General features: G+C 41.4%; 2 non-coding genes and 1 pseudogene across 2 annotated transcripts; all 3 read left to right on the forward strand.

Moving 5' to 3' along the window:
- Nucleotides 1-1,897: 1,897 nt before the first annotated feature.
- LOC148668852 (5S ribosomal RNA) lies at nucleotides 1,898-2,016 on the forward strand (annotated as a pseudogene).
- An 11,131-nt stretch (nucleotides 2,017-13,147) lies between these two features.
- On the forward strand, nucleotides 13,148-13,230 carry trnal-uaa (transfer RNA leucine (anticodon UAA)). Its single transcript has one exon. It is a non-coding gene; the product is annotated as a tRNA-Leu (tRNA).
- A 2,154-nt stretch (nucleotides 13,231-15,384) lies between these two features.
- On the forward strand, nucleotides 15,385-15,456 carry trnaw-cca (transfer RNA tryptophan (anticodon CCA)). Its single transcript has one exon. It is a non-coding gene; the product is annotated as a tRNA-Trp (tRNA).
- Nucleotides 15,457-16,486: the final 1,030 nt, after the last annotated feature.

Raw genomic sequence — 16,486 nt, forward strand, 5'->3', positions numbered from 1 at the left:
TGTGGAACAGTGAGTTTATCTGTCAATAATAATAATACAGTGTGTGATCTCCTGTCCCAGCCTGAGGAACAGTGAGCTTGTGTCTCAATAATAATAATATAGTGTGATCTCCTGTCCCAGCCTGAGGAACAGTGAGCCTGTCTCTCAATAATAAATGTACAGTGTGTGATCTCCTGTCCCAGCCTGAGGAACAGACAGTGAGCCTGTCTCTCAATAACAATAATAATAATACAGTCTGTGACCTGCTGTCCCAGCCTGAGGAAGAGACACTGAGCCTGCCTCTCAATAATAATAATACAGTGTGTGATCTCCTTTCTTAGCCTGAGGAACAGACAGTGATCCTGTCTCTCAATAATAATTATCCAGTGTGTGATTTCCTGTCCCAGCCCGGGGAATAGTGAGCCAGACACTCAATAATAATAATACAGTGTGTGATCTCATGTCCCAGCCTGAAGGAATAGAAAGTGAACCTGTCTCTCAATAATAATAATAATAATAATAATAATAATAATAATAATAATAATAATAATAATAATAATAATACAGTGTGTGACCTCCTATCCCAGCATGAGGAAGAGACAGTGAGCCTCTCTCTCAATAATAATTTTACAGTGTGTCATATCCTGTCCAAGCCCAAAAGAAGAGTCAGTGAGCCTCTCTCTCAATAATAATAATACAGTGTGTGATTTCCTGTCCCAGCCTGAGGAACAATGAGCCAGACACTCAATAATAATAATAATACAGTGTGATCTCCTGTCCCAGCCTGAGGAACAATGAGCCAGACACTCAATAATAATAATAATACAGTGTGATCTACTGTCCCAGCCTGAGGAATAGACAGTGAGCCTGTATCTCAATAATAATAATACAGTGCGTGATCTCCTGTACTAGCCTGAGGAACACACAGCAAGCCTGTCTCTCAATAATAGTAATACAGTGTGTGACCTCCTGTCCCAGCTTGGGGAACAGTGAGCCAGACTCTCAATAATAATAATACAGTGTGATCTACTGTCCCAGCCTGAGGAACAGTGAGTTTATCTGCTAATAATAATAATACAGTGTGATCTCCTGTTCCAGCCTGAGGAACAGTGAGGTTGTCTCTTGTCGTGGAAATATAACTATCAAGGAAGCCACAAGAGAGAGTTCTCACCTGAGTAAGGTCTTTATTTCAATATTGCAAGACTGGGAGCCCTGCTGCCACTTCGCACAGTGCAACCAGAGACTCAATTTGTTACAAGCAGTACAGGGTTTTTATAAGATGTTGCGCTGTAAAAAAGCTCAGTGCTTTGTCCCTTCAAAACTTCCCCTTTCCCTAAGACAAAACAGATTACATCATAGAGCGAGAGAAGAAGCACTAGATTTGTTATTCAAAGCTAATCAGTTACTTTCAGCTAATTCTAACGACCCAGACAGCATATATTGTTTTGGTACATTGTCTTCTAAAGTAACCTAAACAGTACACTGTTTTCTAAAATTTTCACGTACTGTAGCACAGCATTTACATCCTTGAAATATAGTATCTTAAAGCACCAATATATTTTTTGCAAAGCTCTCTACATTTTAAAGATCAATTGACTTATTAGATTTCCACTTCAACACTTGTTCGGCGAGTAGCGTTTTTCAGAATTGTATTGAGATCGTTTTCCACAGAGCTCAGATGTCAAAGCACAGCAGCAGCTCTCCACAGCGATCCTCTATTGCGCCCTTTCTCCAGCAGCTCCGTCCTCATTGGAAGGAAGCAAGAGTGAAAGGCTGAAGTGAAATAGAGCGGGGACGAAGGCAGTGAAGAGAGAGAACGTGGGAAGAAGAGAAAAACGCAAGGGAAAAAAAGCAGCGTCGTAAAAGAGGTGACGGAGCTGTCCTCTCTATAAGAAGAGTGCCAGCGAGCCTTGCTCAAGCTTACGACCACACCCCCTTGAGCACGCCTGATCTCGTCTGATCTTGGAAGCTAAACAGGGATGGGCTTGGTTAGTACTTGGATGGGAGACCGCCTGGGAATACCAGGTGCTGTAAGCTTTTAAGCGCAGGAGGCGCCCTATCCCCGCTCGCTCGCTCATTCCCCTTTTCACACGTGCAGTGCGGCTTGTCCGTCTGTTTATTTGTCAGCTTTGGCGAGACACGGGTGCTTGTGTATTAGCGTGAGCGTTTTTTATTCTGATCATGAACAGTTTTACAAGTCCGCAAAGGATCGAGGAAAGGTTTATCGCCAGCTGAAAAGAGACACAGCGCTTCGGCTGTGGAGACTTGTTCGGCTGGCGTTCGGGGAGTCGCGTTTTTCAGAATTGTATTGAGATCGTTTTCCACAGAGCTCAGATGTCAAAGCACAGCAGCAGCTCTCCACAGCGATCCTCTATAGCGCCCTTTCTCCAGCAGCTCCGTCCTCATTGGAAGGAAGCATGAGTGAAAGGCTGAAGTGAAATACAGATGCAGCCATTCAAAATGAGCGTTAAAAACCCGCGGTACAGTAACCAACCCGCAGGGCACCGTAGGGCACCGCGGTAAGTGATTGGCTGGCCAAAATGACTGACAGGGGCACTCGTGGTGCATTGGTTGGTAGTGAATAGATTTAATCATTTATTGTCTTTACTGTGCACGTTTCAATCCGCTTAGGTTTGAATATTTATATGGAATATTACCACTAAAGGGAAATTTTAGTAACTGAGCATAAAAAGAAGAGGAGCATAACGCATCTGAAGGTCATAAATGATATTAATTTAGGACATGAACATTACTGTATGTACATAAACTGTACTGTGTATGGCTAGTCTTGATAGTTTAAAGAAAAAATACACACCAGTCTTCCATTTCTCCCTAAACATTTTAAGCATGAAAGTTTTATGAAACGGTACCCAAATATGTGATTGCTGTATAGAATGAATTTTAATTTTTAAAAATTATTTAACACGAAAATTAAGCTGTTTACATCTTCCGCCTGAGAACAGTCACCCGTTGCTACCCAACGCAGAAACACTGCCACTAACTAGCAAAGAGAGGACATTAGCTAGCCAATATAATAAAGAAATAAATGATTATTTTGTTTATTTCTTTTGAACATTTATTTGAACATTTCCATCGATTGTACAAGCACTTGGAAACTGTCCAATCCCTAGTTCATCAAGCATTTACCGGTCTGGCGCCGGTCTGTGTCTTCTAGGATATAATGCCAGCGAACTCTTGTTTTTATGTCCACTATAACTACGCTGGGCAAACGTTCCGAGGTCAAATTCTTCCAGCACGGGGGTACCTTTAAAGCGGAGACGACGGCACCGAAATTTTTTGGCGCGCCTTCTCTTTAAAGCCCTGGCCAAATATGAAGACAGTAAGTACAGTTATAATTCAAACGGAATTAAAAACTACACATCCCAATTACCATGGTGGTGCTTGTGATCATTGCGTTTAACCAACGAAACAGGGCAAAAAATCAGTCACATGAATTTGGGGCAGAGTTTCGAAAGCTTAACCTATCAGCAACAAAGCGAAATTTACACGATAGGCTACCTCAAACTGTCAGTTACACGACTGTGTATGTCGCTTAAGCCACTCCTATTTGGCATTTTAGTTATGGAGGCGAGAAGACGCCCCCCCCCCCCCCCTCTCTCTGGGTGTCTGATTTGCCGCCATCTTTAACTGTTCGGTGTCCGAATCGGAGTAGCTACGCGTACGAAATAAAGTTAATCCCAACTACAAAACATATATTTTTGTGGTAAGAGGGCGCAAAACATCAGTTTTTACTGCTATTAATTACTGTACGATTTATAGTTGAAATCTGAGCCTAGATATAAAGTTAAAATCTCGACAAAGCAATGTAGGAAATACAGAGAAAATAAATCCTTTCTGACATCTAAAATCAGTTTAGATCAAGGTCTCTAAAACGAACAAGAAAAAGAGGATTTTCGGAGGGCAATTACGCTGTGTTTATATAGAATAACTGATTTATGAGCAATCTAATTTCTTGTTCGTTTAAAACAGTGAAATGTCAGCTGCAAAAGATCGCACCAGAAACAGCACTCTCTCTGCCTGTCAAAGACGTTCAGGAAAGGCTGAATGAAGTCATGTCAAGTACAATAATTCGGTGATCAATAATAACAGTTGTAGGACAGTATATAAGGAGGATAAGGATTTTGAAGTTGACTCGAAATCTGATAGGTAACCAGTGCAAGGACTTGAAAACAGGTATAATGCATCCCTGATAGGATTCTTGCTGTCATATTCTGAACATATTGAAGATTGCTCAGTGTGGATTTAATTTCCCCAGTGAACAGGATGTGCATTTATTAATTCTAGAAAAAAAGCCTTTCTTGATTTCTCTAGTTCTTAGTTTCTCTAGTTCCCTTTAAAATAAACTATTATTCCACAATGCAGAGTATTACATGGCCAGTAATAACACATGATATTTGTGATTTAAAGAAATTAACACCAGCAGCTTTTGGAGATTTAAGTGTTGGCTGAGTTATTGCAGGATAAAAGACTAGAGATGTTGGCAAGAAGAAGATAATTTGGGGAAAGCTGAGGAATACACTTATAACAAGAACACTTCCTAATGGGGTTAGGCATACTTTTGATGAAGATGATGAAGTTAACAGACTATATGTTTACATAGATACTGAAATAAGGATTGTATTTTAGATTATGTGTAGTTGCTGGCATTGAACTGTGTTGGATGCACATGAATTGAAGGAATGGGCAAACATAGCTGATGCGGATCCACAGAGCCAGCATATTAAGATGTTTATAATTAGAGGCAATTTGTTTAAATAACTAGGTATGGATACTGATGTGCAAGAGAGGTGGAAAGGCTGTTTCCTTAAGCCAGCACTATAAGATATTTTATTCTCAGTGAGATGCTGCCATTTCATGGTGGGTTTCTAACACTGTGTATAGTTCCATTCACACAGTGCTTTTACTTCCATCCATTTCTAATCTCTTTATCCAGTACAGAGGATTTGGAGCCTATCCCAGTAAGCAACGGACACAAGGCAGAATACACCCTGGACACAGCGCAGGTCCATCACAGGACAGACAGACACAAACACACACACACCAGGGCCAGTTTTCCCATAAACCAATTAACTTACCAGTATGTTTTGGAGTGCGAGAGGGAGTCATATCACACATATGGAGAAAAACCATGTAACCCAGAGAGAACATGTAAACCCCACACACACAGGAATACATTTTATTATTCATAAACAGTTAACATTGTTAGCAAAATATTTTGAATTATATTTAACCCTATTTTTTCTTTAGTTTTGTATTTAACTTATTATATGATAGTCAGACTTAATGTATATTTGAACAATGAAAATATATTTTTACAAGATGCGGGGGAAAGTGCAACAGCTTATTACAGTGCTAAATTTAATATTATTGATTGCTAATAGTTTATGCTAACACCTAACTTTCTTAATTAGATGTATTTAAAACAGTGAACTAAGTGTAACATACTATTCAGAAATACAATCGAAAATAGTTTTGTGGTGTTTGTATGGATGAAACGTTTCTAAAATGTATAACGTAACAAAATTAAAGACGATTAAAATCTGTAATCTTTCCACTTGTAATGTCATTAGACAGAACAACACATTTCTGGTTTGTTTTAATTAGCTAGTATTAGTTAGTAGTTAGTAGTTTTAATTTAATTAGTATTGCAATTCGCACTGATTCCCTTGCGAAGATATGGACTTAAGAATATCGTGCCTGGTCAAAAAATGGCATTAAGCACTTAAAATTAATATGGTTAATAATAGTAAACTGTAACATGCTGTAACAAGATTGGTTAAACTGCGAAGAAAATGCTTTCAGAGAAAATGTTTCAGGTGTGAAGAACATAGATCTCCAATGCAATTTCAACAAAACCTGTTCCCACACACCCTTCCCCCACTACCATTAGAATATACACAAAGCACTGAAATCTTTCGAGCTAATGATCAGGTGACCCGAGAGAGAGGGAAACACCAAGGGGTGCGGAACCAGGGAACTATTTACATGGAAAACGGGCGATCTCCCCAGACTGTCCGCCCGTTTCACTGTTACCTGGATACCTCTTTATTTAGAACTCACTAACACTGATTTTTAGTTTAGAAGGATTCAAGTAGGGTTTTAGATGAAAGGCAGCGACCTTAATCAAGCCCAAATCATAATTGAACCCATTCAGAGCCTACATTACATTTTAGCGTTTCATTCTGAGCAGAAGACCCTCACACCTGAAGAAGGCTTGCATTTTCTCTCTTCTCTTTTAAGCATGTGTACAATGTGTAATACAATTACAATGTGTAATTACAATGCTGTAATACAATTTGAATCGTATGAGGGTGGGGGGGGAGGGGGAGGTGTCTTTCGCTGGAAATCTCGCCTGCTTCTACTTTACGAGTACAACCCCCTCTCTGCCGGAGTGCTGGCTGTGATTAATTAAACCGGTTTCACAGGTTTCAATCACAGACCATGTGACATGGGTGTCAGGAAACTAACACACAGCGCCACCGGATTTGATAACGCTATAAAAACGCTATAAAATAATGTGACTAGGCACAGAACAAGTTTACAGCACAGTACAATAATAAATGCTGACCATGACTTTAGAAGCACAAATTGCCTTACACTCAATTTAAACACAAGCTGTCTTTAGCCCTCTAAGCTGGTTCATACAGAAAGGTAGAGATCCAGGCTCAGAACACACAGCTTCATTAGCGAATACATATGCAGGACAACTAGAGAAGACGTTTTACAGAGGATGGATTTTTAGAAACATCCCATCAGTGACATCACTGAAGTCAACTCCTAGGTACTGTAACTGTCATGTGGATAGTTTCACAAGAATCAGACAAAGGTTTAAGCATCGCTTGTTCTAGATAAAACTGCAAAAAAAAAACAACAACCCATAATGTACTTCTTTGCGGCTCTGTTTGCCCAAATCATATATTCACAACGTGAAATCTAGAAAATAATATTACGTAACCAAAATCCACAATATGGAAACAGAACCTGTGTAATTGTTGATAGATGATGTACTCGTAACATTTTTACAAGACGAACTACAACATTTAAAAAATGACTTGTATGTACTTGATATCTCTAATCAATCCACGGGTCCCAGCACAAAACGAAACTAAAACGCATACCGTTTCGCGCTTCTTATTAGTTGCTCAAAAGTAATTTGACCGTATGAAATGCATAATATAAACCTAGAAACATATACGTGAGCAGTATTTATGCACTGTAGTATCGGTGTTAAGACATACCTCTCAAATACTGTAAATCAAGTTAAAAATATCTCAAGACCGATTCTGGTCATAATGAAACCATGTTTCGTGTATGTTTTCTTTAAAGTACCGAGACCAGCCATATACTGTATGTTTATGTTCCAAAATTAATATCGTTTATGGCCTTCACACGCGTTGCAGTATGCTCCTATTCTTTTTATGCTCAGCTACTAAGATTTCCCTTCAGTGGTAAAATTAGATATGAATATTCAATACTTAAACGGCACAGTTAAGACATTACATATACATACTGTATACAGTACAGTTTTCATACGGTAATATGTTTATGTTCCTAAATCAATCTCTTTTATGAGCATGTGAAAGGCATGGTGAATCGATTCTCAAAAATTACTGTACTTTGCATGATTGGAAACAAATGCGTGATTGCGAAATGCTGTGGTGTTACTTTTACAAAGACGGTCAATGAAAAAAAGAATGTTGACCAGGGCAATACTTTGAGTTTACACTTACAGCTTGTCCAAGGTCATTCATTATTAATACTATTAGTAATATCTTCGTTAAAGACTTTGATGGCCACAGTTCAAACATGAGAGGTTGAGCTTTATTAGCTCCACCTTGCTGAAATTCTGGATACTATTATTTTGCTTGTCATATTATAGGAGAATTTACAGTAACTAGCTGTATTTACCAGTAACTCGCGGTATTTACCGGTAACTTGCGGTAGACTGCGTACAGCGTACCGGAAAATAATGCGGTATCGCCCACGCATTTTGAATGGCTGCATCTGTATGTCCCCCAGCTCTGAGCCCATTGGGCCTGCTGGTGTGACCAGAGCTGCAGCGTCGCCATGCTGGTGGGGGTCAGTTCAGCTTTTCTGTTGGAATGAACAGGGGGGTTACATGATGGTGCTGTCTGTGGTCTGGCTGTCCTGCTGGTCTGGATGAGGGGTGTGTAGTGTGGTGCAGGTACTTGTCCCATCCTGCTCTTGGTCCAGGTTGGAGGGTTGCACCGATTCTGAGTCTTGTTAGCTGGTATGGATGGGTTTGGGGGTGTTGATACCAGAGTGGTCCGGGGGGGGTGCAGGTGTCTCGGGGGCATTCTTGTTTTTCTGTGAGTTCAGGTTGATTCTGTTGGTTTTGCCACGAATCTCCCTCACGCAGGCAAGCGCTCCCGCATTCCTACGAGCTCTCCCCGTACCAAACATGCACGTGTCAATCAGTCCTCTGCTTAAACCCTCATCTGCCCCCCGGTCATTGCTCACGATTGAGATTCTCTCCAGGAGCTTACGTACTTACTACACCTTTGCCTTACTACGACTTCTCCCCTGGACCTCGACCCCGCTTTTCCGACTACCGCTTTAGCCACTCGATTTTGTACCTTCGCCTGTTTTACGCTTTCTCGGATCCTGACCCCAGCCTGTCTCTTCGTTTACGCCTCTGCCTTCTGAATCCACACCGACGCAACTTCTACGCCTTCCCGGACTCCGACCCCTGCCAGTCCCTCGACTACGCCTTCGCCTGTCGATTCTGTGCCTACGCCTGTGCTACGTGTGGAAGACCGAGTCAAAAGGTCAGGACAGTGACTATGCGTGGGAAAGGTTTTCTGTTCGCACCTAAGACCACTGTCTTAGGTGCAAACTAAAGCCTGTGATTCCTCACAACCATTCAACCAGAGAAAATTGAAACAGATTTTAGGATGCCAAATGGCACCCCCCTGTCCTGTTTGTTTGACTTCTGACACTGCCCCTTTCCCTGTATGTTCCTTTGATATGTTAAAGTATTGCCTACTTTTAATGTATAAAAAAGGAAAGTATAACTTCAGTCTAGTGAGCATGTCTTGAGTGCTAGGGGAAACCCTTTCTCTGTGATATGCTCCCCTTCAGCTGATTATATTAAAGATCTCTGTTGACAATCTCCCAACCTGAGTGAAGACTGAGTTTTCTTTGAAATACGCCTTCCCGGACTCGGACCCCTGCCTGTTTACTCCGACTACGCCTGCGTCTCGCGCCAACCCTACCAAGGGCACCGCATTGGATCCCTATCCTCAGCAGTCAGCCCCTGCGTGACAGGTTCTGAGTGTCTTGGTTACATCCGTTTGTGTGTATAGATGAAAAAGCTATTGAAGAGCACCCCGACACCCCCCACCCATCTCGGTGGAAGTTGCCATGTTCAAAAAATCCTAAAAAGATAATTAAAGTTTCACACAACAAAGCATGACTGTGAAAGGTCAGGAGGCCTGCCTAATGGTGGTGCTGGCCCCACTAGCCACTCTTCCAGCAGCAACCTTAGTTTTTCCCAGGAGGTCTCCCATCCAGGTACTGACCAGGCTCACACCTGCTTCAGTACTGAAGGCTGCTGATTATGGTCAGCAGCCATATCACCCTGCAACTCACAACTGGCAACCCACTGAAGCTAAGCAGGTGTGAGCCTTCGAATGAGATGTAAAACTGAGGTCCTGACTCTCTGTGGTCATTAAAAATCCCATGGCGTTTCTTGAAAAGAGTAGGGGTGTAACCCCATTGGCCCTTACCAATCATGGCCTCCTACTAATCCCCCTCTTTGAATTGGCTACATTTCTCTTCTCTCCTCCTCACTGATAGTGGTGAGTGTTCTGGTGCACTATGGCTGCTGTCGCATCATCCAGGTGGATGCTGCACATTGGTGGTGGTGGAGGGGAGTCCCCATTACCTGTAAAGCGCTTTGAGTGGAGTGTCCAGAAAAGCACTATATAAGTGTAAGCAATTATTATTATTTTTATTAATGAGCACAACACTTGATTACAGTAAAAAAATCATTAAAAAATAAAGAAATGTTCCACAACTCAAAGCAAGGTTGTATAAGGTTAGGGGGCCTGTCTGATGTGTAAAACACCTGGTTGCAGCACTGTGGCTGATGTGCTTGAAGAGCTATTGACTCGTGAATAGCACCCTCCTATCACCATGTACCGCCTGTCTAATGGTGCCATATTGAAAACATCATAAAAAAATAAAGAAAGGGACACAGCCACAGCAAGATTGTATAAGGTTAGGGGGCCTGTCTGGTGTGTAAAACACCTGGTTGCAGCACTGTGGCTGTTGTGCTTGAAGAGCTATTGACTCGTGAATACCACCCCCCTATCCCCATGTACCGGCTGTCTAATGGTGCCATATTGAAAAAATAATTACAAAATAAATAAAGGGGCCGCAGCCACAGCAAGGTTGTATGAGGTTAGGGGGCCTGTCTGGTGTGTAAAACAAATGGTTTCAGCAGTGTGGCTGTTGTATTTGAATTGCTATTGAGCCATGAAGCAGACCCACCTATCTCAATGTATTACCTGTAGTGTTACCTTCAGAAAATCATAAAAAAATAAAGAAAGGGGTCACAGCCACAGCAAGGTTGTATGAGGTTAGGGGGCCTGTCTGGTGTGTAAAATATATGGTTTCAGCAGTGTGGCTGTTGTATTTGAATTGCTATTGTAGCGGCAATGCTTGTTAATAAGACAGAATTAAGCGTTGGTATGCTGTCCCAAAGGAGGCCCCATCTCACCCTCCATCTCTGTGGTGCAGCCACAGAGAAAGTATTCATGCAGGCTGATTTAAGATGTTTTCTTTTGATAAGGAACAAGCTCCCAGACGGGGATGCAGTTAGCTAAGCCTGGCTATCATGATCAATGGTCATCCATTGGCACCTATCAGTCTAGGGAGTGCCGAATGGACATCTGGACTGCATTCCTAAGTGTCAAGAGTAAGTGAATTATATCTCATCTTGACCAACCAATCAGGGACTGGCAGGGCGTGGTAATACCATGTGGGTCTCCAATGCCCGCCAAACTCTCAACCAATCAGCACACATCTGGGTCTTGGTCAAAAAGGGAGCGCAAGCTCAGATCGGGGCTCTCCTTGGCCATTTTCGCGCATCCTCAGAGACAATCACGTGACAACTGCTGTTGTCTGCAAAAGGACTTGGACTTTGTTCTAAGCGCGAGGCCGAGGATCACGTACGTACTCAGAATTCTACCAACGTGAATGCTCCGCTTGATCAACGGCAGCCTACAGTTGGACCCTCGTTGACAACCTGAATAGCTTATTCAGAAGCAGCGCTGGACCGGGAACGAACCAGCTTCTTCCCGGGCAAAAGAGTGACTTGTGAGGACTCGCGGTCACACTCTGTGCATAGAGACTTTCTACTAGCCAGCCGGACTCCTGGTAGATCCCCTCGGAGCAACAACTGCCCTGCGCGCCGCAGTCAGATTCCTCCGCCCATCCTACTCCGAGCTGCACCTTGACTGGTTGGCCGGTAGCCAGAGGACGCCGACACAACGCCCATTGGACAACCGCTGCAACAGAGGCTGCAACAGAGCCTGTCAGCTGGTTTGGTGTTCGTGGCGGGAGATTCCAAATCCATACACAGTGGATAAGTAAACCCCATGTTCTACATTGCGTCTCGAGAATTCAATTGTACCTCAACACAAGTTGTTATCAATTTAATTCATGAGTAATGTATTTACTTCCGAGTTTAGAGTAACAGTGGGTAATAACACTGGTTAGCGATTTGGTAACCGAACGATATATATTGACATATATTCTCTGTTGTGTATCTCTTTGTGTTTGCATCTCTTCGAGATTATATACCTTGTATATTGATAACCCTCACAGTAAGGTCTGCCGCTCGTATCCAGGCAGACTAGTATATCTTTGGTGCACAATTTATATTAATAAATGTATCTCGTGTATCGAACCCGTGTGTGTGCGTTGTTAGTTGTTCTGACGATTGATTTTCTAAAAGCTACAACGAACAACCTCGTGATTACTGTTACAATTAATAATTGTAAACCCATCAAACCACTACACTATTGAGCCATAAAGAAGACCCACCTTCCCAGTGTATTACCTGTAGTGTTACTTTCAGAAAATCATAAAAAAATAAAGAAAGAGGCCACAGCCACAGCAAGGTTGTATGAGTTAGGGGCCCTGTCTGGTATGTAAAACATATGGTTTCAGCAGTGTGGCTGTTGTATTTGAATTACTATTGAGCCATGAAAAAGACCCACCTATCCCAGTGTATACCTGTAGTGTTATCTACAGAAAATCATAAAAAATAAAGGTTCCACAACCCAACACAAAGCTGGGAAAAGTCAGAAGACCTGCTTAGTGTGCAAAACACTTACTTGCAGCATTGTGGGTGCTGTGATTTAAATGCTATTGGTTTGTGAACAGAATACCCCTATCCCAGTGCATTGTGCCATATTAAATAAAAGCACAAGAAAAAGAGATTCAGAACGAAAAGCTGTGTCAGTGTTCTGTGTAAAAAATCGGTTTGAACATCATGGGAGCTGTTTTTAATAAGCTGCTGAGTAAAGAATATTTTAATCTTCCTGCTGTCAGTAGTATTGTCAATATAGTTGACCCTTAACTGAATTAAAACAGGGCATAAAGGAAGGGTTTCAGAAATCAAACAAAGCTTTATTTCTGTGCTTACAGTCTGGGTAATTGGAGACTGCGCTGTTCTGCTTCCTATGGTCATATACAGGTTTTTCGCACGAAGCCGTATTGAACAGTGTTTCTCGCGTTGTGAACGTCTGTACACAGCGGTCCTCCGGGTTCCAGTAAGTGCGTAATTATGCATCGATGAAAAACCAGAGGTTTAAAAAAAGATAATTAGCCCACTGATAGTTTGATGTAGAGGCTGTGGAAATATCCACAAGTCTTGGTCTTTAAAATGCATTTGGTTTGACGGCGTTCTGTGCTTCCATTGGGAAGATATGGACAAAAGAATATTCGTGCTCGGTCAAAAAAATGTCATAAAAACGAAAAAGTAAAGAAAGCATTCACAATGTATTTTATACACAAAGGAAGTATTCTCGCAACTCTAAGAGGTTTTGTGGTTTAATATTTTTTAATTGTTGAATCATATTTAAATGTTAAACAACTGAAGAGCATATGGTTGTAGACCAGGATGGCCGAGTGGTTAAGGTGTTGGACTTAAGATCCAATGGACAAATGTCCACATGGGTTCAATCCCCACTCCTGGTAGTGTTATAATAAGTTTTAAGTGACAGAACACTTTGATGATTTACACTCTATTTAAATATGAATTTGCTAAATTTCAGTTCAGTTCTCTTCACTCCCACTCCCTGGCATAACTGAGCTCTCACTATCGCATACTGAAGGCTTTACATGCATTAGCTGTGATACAGCTCCCAATAAAGAAAGAATCAAACAGTTTGTTCTATTTCTCATGGTGATCCTCTTCTTGATCCAAATGAAATGGATCATTTAATATGATGCCTCGAGAAAAAAAAAGGAGTGAATTTCCGCCTGTAATGATTGATGCCCCATCAAACATTTTGTAACATCCCTGGAAGATTATACAGTAGAATCCTGGTTTGTGGCTTAAATTCAAGGTAAACAAGTCTAAGGAAACGAGTTGGAAACTTGATGTCGAACTGGAATTTAAGTACCCGGAATGTTTCACTACATTGGGCAATATGTGCCAGAGAGGAGCACTTTAAATCCCTTCGATAGCTCAGTTGGTAGCGCAGCTGACTGTATTAGAAACAGTTAGGAATCCTTAAGTCGCTGTTTTGACTCCAGCTCGAAGAAAGGTGCTTTTGTGAACTTTAATCAAATAGTTAAAATAGCGAATCTTTTTCACTCAGACGTTGATCAAAAGCTCAATAAACGATGAAGCAGAGGCTCTTGTTCCGAATTCAGCTAACATCTGGTTGTCTTGTTTTGGCCAAGATCTGATCTTTGAATTAAGGGACTACGCTGTCTGATTTGTAATTCAAAAGTAGATACAAATGTCACTGTTTTCAAAGGATAGGTACTTAATTGGCTTTATGATTTGGTATTGATTTTGTATCATTATATTATTACGTTTGTGCTTTCTGTGTTTTTTATCGTATTGTGAACTTATTTTTTGCGATCCAAAGAGCCTCAGACGCACAGTCTAACAGTAACCAAACCAGAATGGATTCTGCTGGGAGCCGGACTGAGCTCATTCTCACTCCCTGTGCTGAAAACAGAATTATCTCTTCCCCAAACATCGTCTACAGCTGCTAGATATTGCTCTGCGTCCTACTGCTCCAGCAATTCCTTTGACCAAAGACAGATCACTTGTGCGCTTTTAAACTTCTTGCCACTACAGGCTCTTTGATGACTCATGCTGACTGTCCTGTGAATCCAAAAGAAAATGTTAAAGCTGATACATTTTCGATTGTAATTTGCATCTAACTACAACGTCCCTGGAAAAGAGATTTTATTTGTTGCGTGCAATCGCTATCTTTTACTTTACGTATGGTACTGGAAATAGTTTTAAAAATGTTTTCTAAAGAAGATTGTATTGCCAGGACCTGCCTTTAGCACTCAGTAGCGATTACGCTGTTGATATAGATGGAGAAGAAATGTAAGATGAATTGATGATCTAAGCTAAAATATCCCTAACACGCCTCCTGTAACAGTGTTTGTATTCATAGCAAGTAATATTTTTTTTCAAACCCGAACGTTGCTTTTGCATTAAGTGTTATGTAACCATTAGCGGTTTTGGTAGCTTCTGAAGAGCTCACTTTTCCAAACTGAAGCCTATAAGAACATTATTCAAGATGCACCATGGCCCAGAACGTGCACCGGGACAAGGATTAACATCAATTGAAAGTACTACCAAATAAAAGATTTGACGGAAAAATTGAAAGAGTAGGCAAGTATTAAAAAAACACCATAACTTCTCGGCTTCCAATCTCTTTCCAGGTTCAGGCTTTGTAAAATGACATGATTAGTGGAGTCATGCCGCGGTTGTGAGTTCAAGCCTCACCTGGAGCAGCCTGGTTTTCTGTCTTGACAGGTAAACAGTGTTTTGTGTTATTTGCTAAATGGAGAGAGGATTCTGTGTTAATTGTGCTCCTCCTGGGAGAGGTCAAGATGAGAAGTTCACGAGGCTGGTGGTAAGTATCCTGTCCAGGAATATCGGGGCTGTAGGGGGTGAGATCTATAGATGTAGTAAACACATCAGTGGAGACGGTGTGTCTGCTCTCTGTGAGAGAGCCGGGCGGAAAGAATAATCTGTGGTCGGGGAAGAAGAGACCCTCGTTGGAAGAGCGGCGCTCCACACAGGAGAGAATGAAAAAAAATATTTTTCAGGGACACTGATTGTTCTCTTTGGGGGAATTAAAAGGACGTGTGGCGAGCGACCTCGTGGCGCAACAGTAGCGTGTCTGACTCCAGATCAGAAGGTTGCATGTTCAAATCACGTCGAGGTCAGCTGATGAGTTTGCAGGTGCTGCTGGTGCCGAACCTGGAAATTACACTATGCAGTCTGGTTTTATCTGTACACCACATAGGTAATTGAACGAAGTAACAGCGCAGTACAGAACACCCAGTCAGGAGTTTATTCAGCGAATCATCATGAACATGACAAGAGAAAAGGCACACTGCACATCCGTGAAACATCACTGGCTTTAGAGACAGTGATATCAGAGAATGGAAGTTTCAGACCTCGTTTTTGTTACAGGTTCAAGCAAACCTGAAAGTTAGGGAGTGTTTGGTCACTTTTGTATGAAAAAGTGTCTGAAGCCTGTAATTACAATTTGTCCTTTTTTAATTGTGGTTGAAATCCACTCCCATGTACCAAGACCTACAGTATATTCATGTTTGCTTAAATGACTAACGCTATTGGACATTAGCTGGTGTTTTTTGTAACGATTTGCTATTTCATGCAGGAAAGAAAGGAAACCAGACCCAACGTTTGCTTTCAGGTGCGGTCTATTTACATAACGGACTTCTATTTCTGAGGAGCCTGATTTAAATCACACAACCCCGGTAGAAGTCGAATCGACAATCTAATAAACCGAAATCAGACGCGTTATCCATTAAACCACTAGTCCGTCACGTAAATGAATTGCACCATGGTGAGTTCAGCGCCACTACTAGTAATACCCCACCCCCATCTTAAATTTCTACGTGAGAAACGTGTTTTCCAAATTTTTATCAGTTTTTAAAAATCATCACTTTTAAGCAGACAAAGCCTTTATGTGTCGCTCTGAATTTCTAATTGATTTATAATTAAAAGAAAATAGCGTTTTGTTCCACAACGGCGTGAAATTATCACATCTTTCACTCTACGTCTCTCTAGTAGTAAAGCAGACCTTGCTAGGTGAGCATTTGCTCTGGTAAATTAGGTCACTTTTCATGTTAACTCACTTCTTCTAAACACAACATTTCCTGGTGCACGTTTTCTCCATGAAAAAAGACATTTTCCCTTACATGATTACTCGTTTTTTTTTCATCAAAG

Source organism: Lepisosteus platostomus, chromosome 5 (assembly GCF_059453375.1).
Source record: "Lepisosteus platostomus isolate fLepPlt1 chromosome 5, fLepPlt1.hap1, whole genome shotgun sequence".
In the NCBI taxonomy this organism is placed as follows: domain Eukaryota; kingdom Metazoa; phylum Chordata; class Actinopteri; order Semionotiformes; family Lepisosteidae; genus Lepisosteus; species Lepisosteus platostomus.